We start from the raw sequence: 21,296 nt of genomic DNA, 5'->3' as shown, positions 1-21,296 counted from the left end.
ATGAGCAACTTAGAGAGTGGTATCAGGAGGGCTGTTTCAGTGAAAAACAAGCGGCTCATATATTCCCTTCCTCTGTGGTATCCAAAACACATCCTGCTTCAGTGAGTAATTTCCCTGAAGCTAATGGCTTTATTGACAGATGCAACTCCATCGGTTCTTCTGGTTTATTGAAATAACTTATATAAGCCAAATGTATTATATATACTTAAATTGAAAATGTCCTAGTTGTGTTTGTGTAATAGCTTATACACATGCTCACATGCTCAGTAGCCATGGTTTAAAAGGGGAACAGGCGAAGGCATTTGGCATTGCTACCTTAAAGAACCATGCTGTGAATGAAATCTGGGTAAGAGCTGATTGCTTGTAGTAAGAAGGAAAAACAAAGCTCAGGTCAAATCTCAAGTACTATTATTAAATACTGGTAAAAGGTAACTTCAGATGTGTCCTGTTCATTTGGATGGGAACATACAAATAAGTCACCACGTGAGTATGAGTTCAACAGACTGTTCTCTAATTCCACATCACTGTTGCAGCTGTGCACTGGGGAAAACAACCAATGCTCCTCCATTCTTTTGAAAGTCAGACCTATGCAACACATTTAACTCAGAGGTCTTTTTGACTTGGTATTATTTCTTAAATTTTTTTTTTTGGTTTTTTGCTTCTGTTGTGACATCTTTTTCTATCTGCTATAAGCAACTTTATTATCATGGGTTGTAAAGTCAACACAAAAAAACTACAATAAAAAACATCTTTTAACTGACAGAGTTCAGTCCACATGGAAGCAATTGAATTCAATGACTGGTCAGATTTCCCCAGCTACCTCCTGCCCCATGTAATCATCAATCTAAAGAGAAAATCCTGGTTTAGAACTTCTGGCATTCCAGCTCAGGTATGGGAGTTGAGAAATCATTTGCAATTCCTGATAGTGAAGTCAGGCTTTTGCAGAGTGCTGCAGATGTGGAAGAAATATGACTGGGTTAAAGGATTTTGTAAATATCTTGCAGGTAAAAAGGAGAAAAGCCATGTGTAAGCTATTCAATGAGCAATTCTATTTTCAAGGAAAAGGTGTTATAATTAAAAAATAAATAGCCAGTGCCCAGTTAGCTGTTCTTAGATCAAATTCTAATCTATAAAAACAGGAAAAAAGCACAAGTTGGCACAGAAACCAAACTATTCCCAAATTTCCTGAAAAACTGTATTTCCTAATGTCTACAGTTTTGGTTTTGCATCTTTTTTCCTCTTTACTTAGTTCACAGGAGTATTGAATAGATTTATATTTCATAAATTCTTAGGAAAAAAAGTGGAAAAATTAAGGTATTTCCATGTATAAACAAATGCTAATTAAAAAAATTATAGCAAATAGGCAGGTCCCCAAAATTAAAAATCACATAATTCTGCAGATATTTTAAACTAAAATTAACAATAAACTCATCGCATGCAGTCAACAGAAAGGCAAGGAGAAAGAAGAGATGTGCTTTGCAGGTAAGACCAAGTGCATGGGAAGAGTTCACCCCTCTGGCAACTCAACCCAGTCTCTGCCTAAAATGTGCTTCTTACTTTGTACTTGTATGCTTGGCTTGGGTTTTGCTGCTGTGCCCACTTTGGCCTGCAGCAAAAGAGCAGCCCACATTTTGTCCTCCTGTGCTAAACCAGCCTTCCAGGGCTGTGTCTGAGCCTCTGTGGTCTTGCTGCTCGGCACCATTGCTTATTTCATGCTCAGATCTGGACAAAGTGACAGAAATGGTAATTTCCTTGTTATAACAAGGAAATTTATAATTGCCAGAAATACCACTGGAGAAGATAAGATTAAATTTTCCAATTTCTTTCAGCAATTTCATCACAAGTTGAAACCTTACTAATGCAGCTAAACAAAGAAATAAAACCCAAACCCCTTCACATGACAGGTGCTTTGGAGGTCAGACATATGACAGACGTATTTTCGTGGCCTCATTTAGTCTTTATCAATGAATTTCATTACCAAGCATTACTAAAATGCTGCCCTTACACAAATCAACAAGAAGTAGGAGGAATGTCCAAAAGGCTGAACAACTCCTCTAGAGAAGGAAGTGCTGGAATGAGGCCGGACTAACAGAAGCTGTGAAACAGAAAATGTAAAAGGAAGGAGAAAAAAACTAAACCCACCCCATGAAAGAAAATAAAACAAAAGGTAATATTCCTCACTATAAATCTGACAGCAGATATACACTCCTTCTTCCTAGGAACCCTTCTGGTAAGAAATGTAAAGACATTTATTAATATTAATTTCAAGATAACAAAAGAACTTGTCTAACAGCGCTGTCAGTTACACAAGGTCAGGACTGTCCATCACAACCTTTCCTGAACACCCTGTTGGCATCCTCTGACTTTAGCATGACTTTTAGTGTATGTTTGTGCTCCCCAGTCCAGAAGCCACCCTGCCTTGCACCAGTTTTCTGGATTTGTTTCACATCCAGTCATCCAAAGTAACCAAGAATGCAAAATTTGCGAGTAGCTCTGGTAACTGGAATCCACTTTGGCAATTCTTACAAATCCAAATGGACACATTAAAAGCAGCAATTGAGCCATTCACATAAACAAAGATTGCACATGATTTCAGGAGATGCAGCCAAAAATCCTCTGCAAGGCTGCAGGCATGTCACTTTTTCTTTCTAACTTCTATTTTTCAAATGAAAAGACACAATGATAAAGCCAAATGGAAACATTAAAGCATTTGCAATGTTGTGAGACAGTGAAAGATAGAAGAATCGTGTCTTAAAGAATAAATATCTAAATTAAGTGCTATTTTCCCTTCTAATCAAATCCTAAATTCTATTTTAATCACATTGAAAATTATCCAGTCCATATATTACCTTGGGTAAATATTCTCATTACTCTTTCTCTATGTTTTTAGGTTTGTTTTTTTTTCCTAAATACATAGCTAAGATTATAAATGCTTGGTTTTTTCCCCCCTTCAGGAGTGAAATATTATATTAGAGAAACAAAACAAAACAAACAAAATCAAACCAAACCAAAACAAAAAGTTCAACTTTCATGAAGCCATTATTAAGAGCAGACTTACATTATTATTTAGAATGCAGCTCTTGAACAAATGTGTGATTTATTTTGAAAAAGTACATTTTCAAATTGGAAGCCTTGAAATTTATTATTTTTATCACCTATTCCAAACCATAGGCACCAGAAATCTCAAAGCTGTAAGTGTTTATGCAGCTTTGCTGGGGAGACAAATTTGGTATGTAGCTTCGTATTTTTTAAAACATCACTGATATCAAAATATTTGGCAAGTTTTCATCAAAAATCCATAAAAATCTTTCAAGTTTCTCCAAAGTTTTAGAAGAACAGAGAAAGAATTATTTTCTGACAGGTTAAGCCACATCATAGATGGAGTCAGAGAGGATCAGAACACAGAAATCTTGACTGTATTTCCCAATTTTTTCCATTGCTCTATCAAGTGTTGCCTACAGGACTTCATAACATTTGCAAGTTGTTTTTGGCTAAACACTAAATGAGTTCTTGGTCACCCGTTCTCCAGAAGGACCTTTGTCTTTAACTAGATCACAAATTAGAGGCTCTTTTTCCTACAAACTGCATAAGGTTCTATCAGAATTACTTTTTCCTCAAGCAAAATTCCTTTTTGGTATATTGAATGGGTGAAATGAAATGACAAGCTCATCTAGTCTTCCATATGTAGCCTCATGCTAGAGCAATGCGAAGCAAATGCTGAGGGCTTACTGACAGCAGTATAATCTCCCCAATACTGAGATTGATCTAGTCTGCAGAGAAATGTGGCTGTGGTGCATACAAATGAAGAAGAAATGTTTTTGGAAAGGTTACAGTGAGTCTGATCTCTCTGTCAGCAAAGCAGTGAGGCTGTTCACTAAATATCACAGCCTTCAGCTTGAGAAACCATGTATAGGAGGCAGAAAGAAGATAACAGGAAAGATGAGTGAAGAGAAGGAGCAGCTGTGATTAAAACACAATAGAGGAAACCATTCAAGGGCCAAAACTGTGACAGAAACTGGGTGCAAATTAAGCAACGTGGACAATTGTGTTTGTGTTCTAATGTTCCCTTGCTTCATGCACTAGTGTAGCCCTACACACTTGAATTCAATTTACTGCAATATAGCTAAAAATTCACAAAGAGTTGCTTTGCCTGAAGTTCCTCCTGAAATTGCTCCATCATTTCCAGAAAGAGAACTGAAAGAGACGGAGCAACATTTCCCCTTCTGCCAAATTGTCACCATTTTTGGGCTACTGCATTTCAAAACATAAACCTTATTTGTTTTTTAAAAGACATATATTGTGGATATTTCTCTAAGCAGAGCAATTTCAACCCCTGTGGGCAGATAGCTTCCTTAGTTTCCCATTTATTTTATGTGTAAAAGTTCACAGGGAGCTGATTTGCAGTAATATCTTGTGTCAACCATTCCATGTGTCAGGAATAGTGTGTTGAGCAGGACGAGGGCTGACCAGTGATTGTCAGTGTCCCTGTACTTAGCACTGGTGAAGATGCACCTTGAATCTTGTGTTCAGTTCAAGAAATATATTGAGGGGATTGAGCAAGTCCAGAGAAGGGCAGTGGAGCTGGTGAAGTGCCTGGAGCACAAGTGTGAAAGGAACAGCTGTGGGAGCTGTGGGTGTTTAGCTGTAGAGAGACTTCACCACTCTGCAGCTCCCTGAAAGGAGGTTGTAGTGAGGTGGGAGTCAACCTAATAAGATGAAAGCAAATGGCCACAAGTTGTGCCACCATGAGCTAGACTGGATATTAGGTAAAAATTCTTAATGGGAAGGGACATAAAGCCCTGGAACTGGCTGCCCAGGGAAGTGATAGATTCACCATCTCTGGAGGTATTTACAAGGGGCGTAGATGTGGCATTTAGTGACATGGTGGAGCCGAGGTCTTGGCACTGCTGGGGTAACACTTGGACTTGATGACCTCAAAGGTCTTTTCCAATTTAAATTATTTATGATTCCATGCACTTCACTGCAGCTGTACTTTGAAGTACCTAATTTTGTCCAGACCTTGTTCACGTATGGAATCATCAACCTTTGGTTTACTCTCCAAGTGACTAATAGAGGGGAGTAGAATGATACATACCCATTCGAAATCTTTTTCTTTATCTGGACCTCACAAATCTGCAAGATTTTACACAAATCTCCAGGGATGAACACAATCCTCTATTTTACTAGCCTTTGGCACATAACTGTTATATTCTCTTTCAATGAAAGATCACATGGTCTATCATTTCTAAAAGGAATTTTTTTCATATAGGAAATGAAACTTGCTTTTACAGTAGTGTGAACAACAGCTGGAAGCAAATTGAAAGTTTCCCAGCCAGGAAAGGCTGTATCTGAAAAAATGAGCATCACATCACCCCATCACAAAAATGCCTTATTACCAGTATTTCCCAAGTGCAATCAAAATAATAATAAAAGCTCCCTGTTTGCCAAGCTGGGATGTGCTGCATGCCATCTTCTGACATCAAAACTACAGCAATTGTTTATTTCAACTGTAATGTCTGTATTATCCCTTTATAAGTGAGCTGTAGGATCAGTGTAGGATCAGTTGTGAGCTACAAATGCTTGTTTCACTGAACTGTCAGTAGCCCTTAGAAGATCTCTTTGACTCTTAGAAAATATAAAGAAAATTCTTATGCATGGTGACTATTGAGGAAGGTGAACAATTTTGTTCTAAATATTTGAAATTATAAATTTTTTTACACAGTTTAAAGGTTTGTTTTGTTTATTTAAACTGCAGAAATCAAAAGAACTGATGTTAAGAAAGTGGTAAAATTTTGGTTGTCATAGCAACTGAGCTTAGTGAGTAGAGAAGCCAGAAAAAGCTAATTATGTTTTTTTCTCAATGTGCAAAACCTTTAGGGTAATTTTGTTCAGCAGTCAAGTAACAGTGAATCCAAAACTAAAAAAAGAAGGAAAGTAATATAATACAGGAAAGAAACATATATGCTAAAGCTTAAACTCTAACTCAGACAAAACTCCATTTAACTTGTGATCTCACTGAATCATGTTAAGATAGTAAAGATTTTATTCTGAGAGCTTGTACAAAATTATTTTGAAACCAAAGAAGAGAAAAGCCCAATACTGTTGGCCTGTTTCATTAAAGAATCAGATTACTTTATCCAGACAAAGGCTCTTGAATTTAGTATTGACAGGAGGTCTTGTCCCTAAACCAGGTAAATTATCTTGACTATACTGTCAGAATTCAAATTTGCCCTCAAAGAAGTTGAGGCAACACCTACACGTCTACTTAATCTTCTGCAAATTTTTTGCTCACAGGAGAATAATAAAAACATTTTAATTCAACAGGAATCATTGCTTTCCTAGGATAAAAAGTTGCAGGTGTGCCTACAATTTTCATATAATTTGTTTTATTCTGTGCTTCCGTTCCCACTGAAATTTGGTCCAAATTTAGTGACTGGCCTTCATGCCATCATCTCAGTTACTCATAATCCACATTTAATAATAAACAGAAGAAAAAACAGGCTTATATTTTTCAGTAGACAATGTAGTAGTGCATTAAACTGGTTTACAACAGATACCATAAATCATCCTGCTGCTGTATTTTGTTCACTCACAAGTGAACATCGCTGCTGCTTGTGGCTCTGCTGTGCTCTGTGTGGAGAGGAGGGGATTTCCAGGAGGGGATTTCCAGGAGGGGATTTCCAGGAGAGCAGCTTTCACTGCTCCAGCCAGCCCACACTCGAGGCTGTGTGACACAGAGCAGCCGAGCTCCCTACAATGGTGTTATCCCCAACAGGGGAGCCCCGAGGCACCCAAATACTGCATTACATGCCAAGGCTGTCAGTCACTCCAGGCTCTTCCAAACAGTGAGCACACAAGCTGAATTTACTCTGTCTCAGGCAGAATTCTAATGGGGATTTAGCTGCTTTTCTTGCATAACCTATTTCTGCTCAGTGAGTCTTTCTGTGCTTGCAGTGCCACCTAACAATCCATCATGACTCGACACGGTACCACACAGATGACTCAACAGATCTGCTAAGGTGACTGCCAGTTCATCAAAGTAATGCACATCATTCCTTTCATCATCCCCCCTAAATAAATATAAATTACTCACTTCCTTATTTTTCCATCCCTGAATCTATTTCTGTAAGTCCCTCACTTACAACAACACAGGATAAAGTAAATATTTTTAAATTTTGTATTATTTTTGTTGCCAAATGCGTCCTTGCTACTTCACATCTCAGTATCTCCCTCTGTGTGATCATTCATGCATCCGCTCCCCTCACTTCATACAGGGGAAATAATTTTTTTAGAAAATGAATGTCAACAATTATCTTTAGGAAAAATTCCATTCAGGAACAGGCATCTTGTATATACCTACAGGAACTACAGATGCATTTGAAGTATAAGTGCTCCTCATTAGCTTAACATGAATGAAGAAGAAATAATATATTCTTTGATGTTTCCTGGGGCAACATAAAAAAAGTGAAGCAGTCACTTTTGACCAGGGTCCAGGAATGATAATGGATGATAGCTTTTATTTTCAGCTGAGGTTGTAGGATAGCACATACTTTGAGGTTTTATCACCTTCTGGATTACTCTCTGAGGTGGGTGGATTTTCAGAGTTTTGACTTTTATGACAGAAAAAATATGCTGACAGAGTAAAATTAAACTTCAAACATAAGATTTAAGAGAAAAAAAGATTAATTTAGTAGTTACTAAAAATATGCTAGTAGAGGAAAGAAAAAGTAATCATACTTCATTCTCTAAGAATATCAGTAGATATGGTATTGAATGCTGACCAAGAAATCAAAGCAAACCCCCAGTTATTCCCATTCCTCCCTAAGACATCTCAAGCTTATCTGACATTTAACATGGAGAAAAACCAGTCTGGAGGGAAGGAGATGTAATTGCCTTACTCTGTTGTTTAGTATGTTGTTGCAAGCCCCGAGACTGCCTGTCATTGACAAATTTCCAGCAGGTTATCCATAGCAAACACCTTTCTGTGCTGATCAGGCTGGGCTGATGCAGCTGCAGAGCAGTGAGCCTGAGCAGGAGTTAGCCACATTGCTCAAGGCACCTTAAACTCTGGAAATTATGGTAGTGATGAAGAGCTCAGACTGTACATGAGATGTGGTTCCAAGATCCCGTCTCATCAGTAGAAATGACTCCTGGTGCTAAGGAAATGAAGCAGCCATCTCAAAGTCTGGTGTTCAGTTTGTTAGATTCAGAATTCTAAGTCAACACAGGGAGAGAAGTTTCTCTTCTCTCCTATTAATGTAGGTGCTTGTTCTTTGTAAATGTCAACTTCCATGCATTGATTAGAGAGAAATAATAAATTGCTAGATCAAGTCTTAAATTTGTAGTTGGCTAAATTCCAATGTGGTAATTCCCAATCAAAACTTACTGAAAAAATTGCATGTTACTCCTTTATTTTTCTGTACTTTGCTGATTGATTTGAATTCTAATTTTTAGCTCACTTGCTGACAGATATTTGATACAAACAAAGTTAATTCCTTTTGCCTTTAGGATATGACAGGTTTACCTTTCAGTGAGGACAGGATTTTATGGATATTTTAGACTCACCCTCAGTAAGGGAAATAATACTTTTGAGGTACCAAGGTTGACATGCCTCTCACCTTTTCCTTTATCATCTAATCAGTGAATGGCTTCAATCATAGCAGCATTTTCTGTCCACAAAGCGTTTTAAATATTTCCTAAATTAACATTTGCAATGTTTCACCTCTTATTCTGTTCATGCATAATTGAGGATACTAAAAGGTGAATTGGCATTATAAAGTGGCTGCCAATGGGGAATTTAGATGACAATTAGTTTCTGTTTAGTGCTATAAAAAGTTTGGAGGACAACTTCCACAAATGCACATTTGTATATGCAGCTGCTAGTAAAATAATTAAGGACTCCATTAATTATTTTTCCAATCTACTTAGAGAACTGTAATATTTATTTTATCAGCAAAATTGCAGGAGAACTCAAAGCAACACAATTAGATTGAAAACACTGTAGATTAATTACTTTGACCTTAGAAGGCCATCTGGCTCAATATGCTACCAACAAACCAACAATCCACTCTGAATCTGATGCTGGTCATTATTGCTGAACTTACTGTAAAATAGGCTCAGTGCTGTTTCACCACTTTGGTTCACAGAGAAGTGTGCACATAAAATTGAAAGCTGTTTATATAAGAAAACACTGATCTCTGTCAGAGCACTTGCTGTTGGGTCTGAGAGGACAGGTGAGGACTGGTTGGTGGTGCAGTCCCGGCTCTGCCACCCACCACTGTCATTCCACTACAGAAGGAACAGCTCCATTGCAAGTACTCATGTACATAAACATTTGCATGAATTGGAATTTATTCACATAAAAATATGTTGTAGGACTGGGTTGTGACCTGCCAAATACTTCTTATGAATAGCTTGCTAAGAAACATCATAAACTGTTGGAATTTCACGTATCGCTTTTGCAATTTAAAAGCTGAAAGTTCAGTTTAGGCTATCACTGATCCTGTTTTTATGGTCATCAAGGGGGAAGCTCTTCTAGTAGCTGTCTATTTGTCACCCTGATCTCTAGACACCAACAGGACAAATCAATCACTGGAGACATTTACATCTTATCTAACCTGCTGAGGATACATGACTTGCTTGAACTAGACTGTTTGAGAGAGGATGGTGGGTAAGACCAATCCCTCTCAAAATGAGCAAACATGGAATATGGTGGGCTAAAATACACATCCACGTTTCAGTAAGAATCAAGACAAATTTCTGTAGTTGTTAAATAGCAAAACCTTGCAGCTAATTTTATATAAGACTGATTAAGATTTTCCTCTGTAATAAAGGAATTTCACCTGCTTCTTAGTCCACCTTAATGATGTAAGCTGAAATTTCCCAGGAATATTTTTGAAGCTTCAACTAAGAAAAAAATTGATATGTCTAAAATTAAATTGAAAAAGTTATATTCCATTATATATATATACACATATATATATATGTCAGTCAAGGTGTTTTCAATAAATCCCTATTGCCTTCTCTAGGAAAAACTATATAATATGCACTGTGTTGGTTAGCTTCAGGGATGTCATTGACTGCTGGCACAAAAATATTGCTGGATTTGCCCAATTGATAAATCTCTATGCTGGCAAACTGGGTTTTGACATTTTGTAACTTTAAGCACTGGAACATGTAACAATGCTACTTCATTAATGGAATTTTTAAATCCTCATCAATCCAAATATCAATGACAGTTTTAATTACTTAAATGGTAAAACACTGTAAGAACTAGTGGTTGTTTCTTAGATTTCTCAAGACAGAAGAACTGATGAATATCTGTCTCAAGAACATAATTGCAATATTGTATCTACATTGTAGGCTTTTGAAAGATGTTCAGTTTTGATTTAAAACTACAACAAATGGTTCAGGGCTAGTTTGTGCAATTAATTGTCTTTGATTAAACTTTTATGTTTCAATATTAATCTGAATCCCTGCAGATTCATTTTTCAAACATTGGATTCCATTACCACTTTTTCTATTGAGTATTAACCATTACTATAAATCTCCCTTTCTTTAGATGCTATGTCATCCAGATCATTCAATAGCATTAATTTTCAATTCCGTATATAAAGGTCCCCTTCATGTTTGCAAACTATGGAACTTGAAAATGCAATGCAGCAAAAGCTGCCTTTTTTTAAGGGGCTGAAAATCCTTAATTACTCAATTACATTGTATTTTAAAAAGCATCTTATATAAAAAGTAGCAAAATAGCAAGACTTTACTTACCAAGGCATCAATGCAGATCACCCACTAGACACAGAAGAAGAGTTAAATTGCAAATTGGAAAATGACTAGATAAAGTTAAAGGAGTTGGTGATTATTTTTTCTAATGTGAGAGTCAGACCAGGAACAACTTCCAATAGGGGATGGAGTGGCTGTCCAATTATCAGAGATTCAAGTAATCTCCCTCTATAATTAACTTGTCTTGTGTATTTTATTATGATATATATTTTCCTAGAGAGGGTATTTTCACTTGTTTTGTCTATAATTTTTTATGTTTTGTATCTCTCAGTTTCAGAGAAAAATAAAGTAAATGACAAAAAACCTGGATTTTATTGCTCCCGATCCCTTGGCATAGCGATGATATAATCCATTTTTCTAGTCTATCCTGGATCAGTGGCTGAGCCTAGGGAATAAGTAGATCTCTAAATATAATATTATACAGAGACGTTTCACGAAATACAACACTTATTTCATTCTGAAGCAATGGGACACTAGGTCTTAACAGTACAACTGAATTTATGGATGTAAGTCAGGTTGAATTACAGATAAAAAAAGAGCAATTCTTGTTCTATTGTCAGCAGTGATTCTCTACACAGTGGCCAGCTCTGATCTGATGGTTTCCTTTCATATGTGAATTTACCTGGCAGTTATAAGTGCTGAGCCCTGCAGCCGTGAGGTCTCCTCTTTAATTGGGTAGAGGTTTATTGTCACCAAAACTTACAACAGTAGGCTTTGCCATTTTTCTTTCTTACTTTTAGATTTGAGAAAACAACTGTATCATTACTAGCATTTCACTTGCTGGAAGAAAAAACTGATATTTTAGCTTCAGGTTGAAAACCAGAACACACTCTTTTAAGTGTACCTTCCAGTCCTTTCTGACTTTGAGGCACATATAACTTCACAGCAAGGTGCAGGTAAAGCAGGAAGAAGCAACTAGCTAAAAGCCCTGAAAGACAGAATAAAAGCCCCAAAATTGTCTTTGTCTGTCTGTTTTATAAATATCCTTTAGGCAGTGGATACATTTTCCAGACATTAAATTATCTTCTATTTGGTTTTATATGTATCTCTAAATAAGACAAATCTGTTCAGATTATGGCATTTCTAAAAGCAACCTGTGTCAGAGTGCCATCTCTGTGGTTGAAAAGTTTACTATTTTTTTACCTCTTTTCCTTGAGTGAAAAAACCTGAATGACTGGTTGTAACTGCTGGATAGCAAAGCAGAACTATTTTTATTCATAATAGGTGGGCTGCTAAAGTCTATAATACTGAGAAGCTAAAAGTATCCACATTTTATCTGTGTCCTTGTAATTTCCTCTAATTTAAGGTAAAAAATGGTCAGACTTGTCTTTTAGAATTAAATATGTCTGCAGTGCACAATGTTGCTCCAACAAGATCAAACCAACCACACTCTGACATCCACATGGTGCCATGGTGCTGGAAATAAGTTTTACAAATTTTCCCTGGATGTACCACCATGCTATTAGCAGTCTTTGTTTCTTTTTCCCAGAACCAGCTGTCTTGTAACTCTCTTGGAGTCTCTGGACTGCACACATTTCCCCCATGTCTGCAGCTGAAACTCCACAAGCAGAGACTGCTGAAGTTTGAAGATAACAGTAAAAGCCCAACACACAGATTTTAGACTGGTTGGTTGACTCCCCCTTTGTAAACTGGAACATCTAAAATATTAAATGTGTTTTCCAATATATTTTCAGGTAAAAGCAAAAACTGATTTAAATTTGAAGCAAAAGTCCAGAAAGAAACTGAAAGGCAAAATGTTAAATATTTCTGCTTTTGCCCCTATTTTTTGGCAAGCTAGATACATATATTATTCATCACAATTAGGTATCCTAGTAAAAGAATCTCAAACTAAAACAAATTCCTGTGTGTTCTCCTCTAACAGGTCAGTGCTGTTAGAGATGGGTTCAGAGCTGCCAGATCTGAATTTTATACAGCCAGCCATTGCCCTTGCAGGCTGTTTTTGCTCAGCCTGCCTACAGACCCCATTCTTTCTTTTGAAGGCCATTCAATGAAGGAACTTGTACAGCTTCCTTGCTTGGTTTTGGTGATATATCATTGCAAAGGACACATTTTCCCAGAAATATGTGAGCCAACTACTTCCCAAACATCTGGAAGCCCTGAGATGTTTTGTATAAACTCTGAGGTAAAGCACAAGACAAACATTATCAGCTCCAGGAAAGTGGTCATGGCATTGAGTCCCTGTAACTTGCAGCAAGGGTAGGTTTGAAATTCTGCAGAGATGACAGCATTATGGACTCTCATCTGAAGTTACCTTTGAATTTTACTTAAAAGCTGATTTTCTATGTGCTTTATGCTAAATGAGGCCTTACATTATCATAACTCATTTAAAGCAGATATGATCTAAATTTTTGGTTTTAATTTTTTGTTCAAAAGTGAAATGAGAAATAGCAATATGAGATTAGACAGAGGTGAACAAGAATGTGGAAAAATGGTATGAACTGAAGGATAGTTAATAGTGTATCTTTTTATTGTCTAGGAATTGTCTACCAATAACCTTTACTCTTTGAATTCCCATAGGAGAGTAATGACACAGATATTGGCCATTATTTGTGGCACAGAAATACTCTACTGCACTCCTCTATATCAAATGAATTAATGGAGAAACAAATTCCTCTTCATGTTATACAGGAGGACAAACAGGAGTGAAGTGGCTTAGTCAAGGCCATGATACATAAGTCCAGACTCAGGATTATTACCTAAGATTTCAAGTACAAGAGTTACACAGATGCCAGGGGAATTGTGTTCTTACAAGCACAAAAAAAGGTGTAATACTAAAGAGCATAAGAGGGATCACAGTAACACTTTTGCCTCTGTCATTTGAGCACTGAGTATTGAAAATTCAACAATAGTAAGAAAAGTGGATTAATAAAAAGAATTCAATATTTTCTGAAAAAAAAAAATAACCCCACACTTCATCTATGTGAATGCAGCCTTGCCTCAAGCCCTGTGTGCAGTGTTTATCACCACAATATCAGAAAAATGTTAAACTATTAGAAAGCATCCAAAGGAGGGCAATGAGGATGGAACAGAGTCTGGAGAAAAAGCTGTGTGAGGCTGTTTAGCCTGGAGGAGATGGAGTTACAGATGCAGCTCATTACATTTACAACTTTCTCATGAGGGGAAGAGGAGGGGCTGAGACTGATCTCTACTCTGTGGTGACCAGGGACAGGAGCAAAAGAAACAGCATGAAGTGAGACAGGGAGGTTTACGCTGGATATCAGGAAGAAGTTTTTCACCCAAAGGGTGGTTGGGCACTGGAACAGGCTCTTCAGGGAAGTAATCACAGCACCAGCCTGACAGAGCTCAAGAATTGTTTGAACAATGCTCTCAGGCACATGGTGTGACTCTTGGGGTGTCCTGTGCAGGGCCAGGAGTTGGACTTCAATGACCTTTCCGTGCCCTTTCCAACTCAGGATATTTTATGTCCCTATGTAGTTTAATTGGAGTGTGTTGATATTCTCCAGGGTTGGTATAAATCTGTAAAGAAAGGCAAAGAAAGGCAAGCAGGTGTGCAAGAATAAAAAATTCCTTTCCTCAACCAGAGTATGAGAATCCTTCCAGTGCTGATGATTCTGCACAAAATTCAGGTGATGGGCGATAAGAGTAAAGCTGTCTAAGTGGGCAGAGGAGACAGCAGTGGTCTGGCATGACAAGTCCAACAAACACAAGGGCATATTGAAAGAAAATGCCAAGGAGTGCACTAAGAGCAATCTACAGCTCCATTAGCATTTAGATAAGGAAAACTTCATTCATCAGGGTCAAAACACAGCTGTGCTAGTCATCTGTACAGGATCCTCAATATTTTGGTGTTTTCAATGACCTAAATTGTGCTGCATTGAATTATATTTCATACACTTGAATATTTTGATCCATTTGTTCGAATACTGTCCTGGCTTATATGATAGACTTTCTTTTTAAGAGGAAGACTTTATGGCATTTGGGTTATGTTGTGCAAAATAATGGTAATACAAATAGACCATTTATGTCCTTTTCTTTTGAAATTTATTCTTTTATGTAGAGTATAGTGCTGAAGGATGAAACATGATGTAAATGTATAGAAAAGATGTGAGATCAATCTCTGCCACAGTGTTTTTGTGCCATGCAGGGAGGTTACATATTATAGCTCTAAACATATCATGTAAGTTATGGTCTTTGCTCTTTGCAGAACTGGAACAGGGTATCACAAGATCTGAAGCTGAATTTTGTACTTTATAGACACTCAGAGATTCACTTCTGCATGTCTGATCTGCCCCATTTGAAAATGGAAGATGTTACTTTTCCAAAGACAATAAGAGATCAAATGTTTCACCACTATGGAGCAGAAAGGGAAACAACTATTTTTTTTCTAATATAAGTATTTCTATAAAATTAGCATCTCTAGTGCTTTGTATACTAAATGCAGCCTATTAGATTTCTTCCATGGACTGATTATGAAATATTATTATCTGGGAAAAAAAGGGCATTGATATAGATATCAAAGGCATTAAAGATAATTCAAATATCCCTGCTGTGAAAAAGTCTAGTACTTGGCATGTTAACCTTCTCCAGAATTAACATCTCTAAAGTACCTGACTGTATGAGGTAGTATAGACAGTATAAATTGTCCTATTTAGGATCAGAATCTTGTATGAAAAATGTGAGGTAGAAATTTCTGAGTCTGATTCAATGGCTACTCTCTTTCAGACTCTCTTTTGGCCTTTTTTTCCTAGAAAGGAATTTAAATAGCAGCACTTGTTAAACAACACAGAAAATCTTAGACAGCTTTAATTAATGTAAATATACCTGTTTGTACTTTGAATGAAATATCTCAACCTCAAAATGGAAATTCATGTTTCAACACTCTAAATATAATAATGATACCTTCAGCAGCATCTCAATAGCTAATATTTCTGTCAGGATGGCCCAAGTTTGCTAATCTTTTTACTTTCACATTGTGAGTTTGTCAGAAATAATACACAACTATCAACTTGAAAGACTGTGAATGACTTTTGTTATAGTTTTCACTTGATTTCTTAATGATGTTATGACCTTGAAGCCTTGTAACTCAGAATAAGAACAGAGGAAGTCTAGAAAGCAAATCTGGCATCAATACCAGTTACAGAATTTTATGCACAGTATAGGTACCAAAGTACTGGCCAGTTTTGCATATATTTTTCAAAGGGCAAAGTAGTATACACTCAAAATAATAACAACAACAACAGCAAAAACAACAGCATCATTCCAGTATGATCAACTTGAAATCAATGCTTGATTTTTGATTTTTCACTGCTTTTTTGATTCCATATTCTACTTCATACGAATTTCTCAGGTGAATATACTTCTCTTGGCTACCATTTGTGCTAGTCATTCAATTAGCAAAAACCCTTTCACATGCAGTTTTTGTCAGTGTCAGTACATGTTTTCAACTCCAATTTTGTGTTTTAGAGTTTTCAAAAGTGTTGCCACAGCTCTGTATAAAATATTTAATCACTGAGAGTATCAAAATAAAATTGATTCTCTGTTGGGGTGTTATTAGCATTAATGCTCCTGAGCTAAAAGGAGATGCTATGGGACATATTTTCACAGTGAGCTAGATGGCATTTTAATCTTGCAGTCACACTGAGTATAATTGGAGACAGGTGGCTAAAGCTCCACATTCTATTTCAAAAACATTATGTTCTCTCCATTCAGATATGCCTAACAAAGCCCCAGATTCATCCTGTTATATTTTGCCAGCTGAACTTTGCAAAATGGAAGATGTCATAGGCTGTAAAACCTGGGCATTAATTTAGCTAAGCCCACGTGGATTTCAGGTAGTATAAGATCACACATGGTTACAGTATTATGTAGCATAGATTTTTCACCAGAAAACACCTCAATGGCCATCTATTCTGACCTATCTTTTTCCTGACCACAGCATTTCAGACATATTTGCAGTGGAGAGGTGATTATTTCATTTTTCAGAAGAAAAGCTGGTTCTGGGGAAGATGGTATTTTGCTCAGAAACTAGATTTATATTTTACAAAGTGGAAAATTAAAAATGAAGCATGTATAAGATAGTACATAAGAGGAATATGATATTAGACAGATTACTGTATAGATAAAATCTTCATGATTTTGTACTGAAATTGATTATGCATTGATGTATCAGATACAGCATTTTGACATTAAGACTCTAACACTGCTCCCTGGCAGACAGCATGGAATATTGATCTGTTCCAAGAAGATGATTCTTATGTCCTTAACATTAAAACAGATCTTAAAATCATGTCTGGATGAAGAATACTTCCTGTCCCATGAAACAGCATCTAAAAACTGTTCATGCACTAGAAAATTTTGGTGCAATATTTGCCAATCTTTGAATTCTGTGATAGACATTTTAAAAATTACTTCACAAGGGAGACGATGTCATGTACATTATTGTTAGACTTAAGCCATCTATTTCTCATAGAAGCCATCTGAGAGGTATAAAGCCAGACTTAAAAAATTTAAATCTGAAACATGTGAAAAATTACTTGCATTTTAAAATCTAACATATTTGCTTTCAAAAAACTGATTTTAATAACCAAACTATGTCGACTAGTCATGTCTAGTAACTAGGCATTCATTTACCAAGTCAGCAGAGACTTGGTAAATGAATGGAGACCTCTTCTACCTGTCCTAGAAAACTTACATTTGATTTATTCGGCTGAAAAACTCACTACAGTGATCCACCTTTAAAACAGCATAAATATACTGCTCACAACTTTTGTATTATAAACTACAATTTAAAGCACTTTTCCTGAGGAAAAGAGACCAGTTGAATTCCATTTTCAGCCTTGAAGGGATTCAAGCCCAGAATACTTCCATGGCTGGTAACAATCCTAACCAAAAGCCTATTGTCTAGGTCAGGTGGGGAGAGCCATTTAGACAATTATAGCCCAAATCTTACCAGCAAGGTCTGCAACAAGGTACAAAGTGTGCTTGGAGCCTCCCTTTCTGGCTCTTGATGTGTGGAGGCTGCATCCCAAAACAGATGGTTAGCTCACAGCTGTCCTATTGCAATCTGATGTCCCACTGTGCCGTAACACAATTTTTTCTCCTCTGTCACATATGAATAAATCTTTTTGCTGTACAACTATCCATTTTTAGTGAGACCATGGCAAGATAGTCCTCTCTTTTTCTTTTTTTATTTCAGAATGACCTGAGGGAAGCATAGTCTTTAATAGACAGATTTGGGACTTTGAGTTTTTTTGGGGCTAACAAATGTTTCGAACTCACCAATATTCTTTTCAAGCAAATGATCTGTGAAATAATTAGTATATCTTCAAACATGATAGCAAACACTTCTTAAAAAAAAACCCAAAGACTTTCTCTTCTTTATGCTTACCTCCTTACGCCATTACTACATGATAGAAGAGAACAGATTCCAGTTTTTCCCCAGTTCCCATTTTTCTGAGTGATTGGAGTATCTTGGACAGTGTCTGTCAGGCACTTCAGTCTTTGTGAAAGGGGGCCACATCTGTAATAGAACAAAAATACAGTGCCAAACTGTCGGCAGAGTCCATGGCAAAACTGGCCAGTGTAAACTCATGTGCTTTCCAAATACTTCTTGGTCACTGCTTAAGGGTGAGGAGGGACTGAGGAGAGTCCAAAAGAAAGCAGGCTGGATGCAATTATCCTGCTTTGATAAGGAGGGACTGAGCATACTTGCCTGATCACAAGCCACTCAGTGCTACCTGCCCTGTCTTCCTGTTATGTAAATGCAGGTGGGTGCCTATACTGGACAACAGATTTCTTGCAAGGTGGCCAAGATTTATAATTGCAGGTGTGACTGTTATTAGTCTGTGGCCTTTGGTACATCTAGAACACGTTCAGCAGGAACAGCTCTGTTCCAGGAGTGAGGGTGGGCTTGCAAGATGGCTGAAAGACCTTAGGCCTTCGTGTATCATTCAACTTTGCTGTTGACAAAAATCCTTGAGTCCTTTTATGAATTGAGAAATTATGATTAGCACCAATTATTTGAAATTGGTGGATTTATGTACTGATTAAAGCACTGCTTAGTATATTACTAATGAAAGCCTACTTCAGCAAATTGACTAAAGCGATGTTTTCAAGCTTCCTAAGGATTTACAATGAAAAACCAACCAAACAGAAGTCAATTAGTTTTTACCCTCACTGGAAGTTCTTTTATCTTAAAACTTGCTTACTGTCAGCAAGTAATCTATGCAGTAATAAACAGATAGTCCCTTACTAAATTTATTTCAAAGCTGTTTGTGTATACTCAATTTATCAGTCTCATAGAACAAAATGCTTTCATAAAACTTACACAGAAATGCATTCTAAGGAATATATATGGTTTTTTACTTCACAGAGGTCAAAATCGAGACTAACTATTAGATAATGGTTTACCTTTAATAAAAAATATGCAATATAAAAATATGTATCATATATATACACTTTGGAAATTAAGGAGAACAAATAGCACTTGCTTTGATGTGAAAACAACACATCTTATCTCTGAGGCAAACTACATATGATCTTGACAGTCTTTGAAGCTCTCAAATAGTCAGAGCACAATTTGTAGCTGTTCTGCCAGCCATCAAGTATTTTCCCACAGAGATGCTGGCTACATATTCCTGTACTACATATGGAGTGGGCAACGGTATCCTGCACTTGGCAAACCCAACAGATGAGGTGGGTCATGCAGTAAAGGAAGAATAAGATCTCCTTTAGAAAAGGAATTCTGCTCCCATTGATTTAAAATGTTTGATTTGGATTATGTATTTTGACTTTATTATTTTGAATTTTATATATATATATATATATATATATATATATATATAAAATTTTTCTATAAAATATATTTTATAGAAAAATAATATCTAACATTTAATCTAGTTCACCCCTACCCCCAAATGAGTTTCAAAACTAAACATGAGATGGAAATTTTTTATTTTTCTTGTCAAATGTTGAAATAAACATAATCCATTGAAACACATTCCCATTTGAAATCTGGTAGAACTCTACTTTGATTAAAGAAATGGTGCACCAAATGAATGATCATTTAGATCCCAGCATCTAGCTCATTTAAATCAGTTTTAGTCCAAATTGTAGTGGTATAAACCGCTCATCTTTTTCCAATCATAAAATACAAATAATTTACTATGTCCCATTCAGAACTGAAAACTTATAGGAAGAGGATTTTTTATTAATCTTTCCTATTTTATACCTCTTAAAGATCAGGAAGGATGTATTATTTCATTGTGGAAAAATAAAATAACAGGACAGTTGCCAGCTCAAAGCTTATGTTTAAGAGGAACACTTTCACAGTGAAGATGCACAGCAGCAAATACAGTTACAACATTCTCCTCCCTTTGAACTTTACTGAATTATGTTTCAAAAGTCTAATAAACAGAGATTGTCTTCATTCTAACTTTTCATTTGAGAATATAAAACAAAAATAAAATAGTTTTGTGAGCCTGGGGTCCTAACTTGCTATTCTCCTCTAAGAATATGTAAGTTCCTACTCATAAAACAGCAATAATCTTGACCACTGTCCCTTTTGTGACCATAGTTTCTTCCCTTAAGGTTCTTAAGAAATTCAATTAACAGTTATCCACATATTCTAATTTTCTAGTGCTATAGGATGCATAGAATACAAATATTAATAAAAGGATTACTATCAGACTGGTTAACAGAATTTAGAGTGTGTGATTTCCAGGTTTACATCACACATGAGTTCTTATTTAATAAGCTTTAAGTTCCTGCTCAGTTTTGATAAATATACCATTACCTACCATAACTATATTTTGGGATCCTAACAGACTTTGTAACAGGCTATGTGAACAATCTTGTCTGCACAAGTATTCCTTATATCCATGCTATTCACATAAGACAGTGGCTAACGGGCTAACGCTGTTAGAAATTACAATCTCTAAAGGAGCTTTATTATGTTTATACTTATTAGAAATTTGCAGCCAGTGATGCTATCTTAAGAGGTTTAATTACTTTTGCATTCATTAGAGTTCCACAAAGCTAGGTCTTCTCCAATTACTAGCAATTTACAACTTTTATTTTTTTTTTCATCTACAGGTCTGTCTCAAGCCCTTGCAGAGTCACACTGTTCAGCCAGTTCCCCAGAGGTGTCTTTAGATGAACATTTGGATAAGTTCTGGAGCTCAGAAGAAACCAGGCCAAATTTTTGAACCCCTGAGATTTTCACATAAATGCAAAAAATGTTTTAATGCTGCTTAGATGTGAATAGTTTCTACAGAAAATATTGTCATCTTCAATGCTGCTACAAAACAAATAAACAAAAAACAATATTGCACACAGTGTTGCTACATATCCTTTCAAATTTCTTCATGACTGCCAATTATTTTTATAGTGTTATGTAACTGTACTTCAGGACATAACTAGCCTTACAAGTCTGGAACCCTATGATTCTGTAACAGATTCAGTGTGTGCCATCTCTCCAGTAATCCCCTTCTCCCTCCCACTTGTGATGTGAGAGCACCTGGACCAGGCAG

At 36.5% G+C, this 21,296-nt stretch overlaps 1 long non-coding RNA gene across 1 annotated transcript in view; it reads left to right on the top strand.

Moving 5' to 3' along the window:
• Positions 1–21,095, top strand: part of LOC121469661 (uncharacterized) — a 37,191-nt gene extending 16,096 nt beyond the window's left edge. The window contains exon 2 of the long non-coding RNA XR_005979764.2: positions 20,860–21,095. This is a non-coding gene — a long non-coding RNA (uncharacterized lncRNA). The remainder of the gene's footprint in view (positions 1–20,859) is intronic.
• Positions 21,096–21,296: the final 201 nt, after the last annotated feature.

The sequence above is a fragment of the Taeniopygia guttata genome, chromosome 3 (assembly GCF_048771995.1).
Source record: "Taeniopygia guttata chromosome 3, bTaeGut7.mat, whole genome shotgun sequence".
NCBI classification, from domain to species: domain Eukaryota; kingdom Metazoa; phylum Chordata; class Aves; order Passeriformes; family Estrildidae; genus Taeniopygia; species Taeniopygia guttata.
The sequence above is the reverse complement of the archived record's forward strand: the minus strand, read 5'-3'. Positions and strand labels throughout refer to the sequence as shown.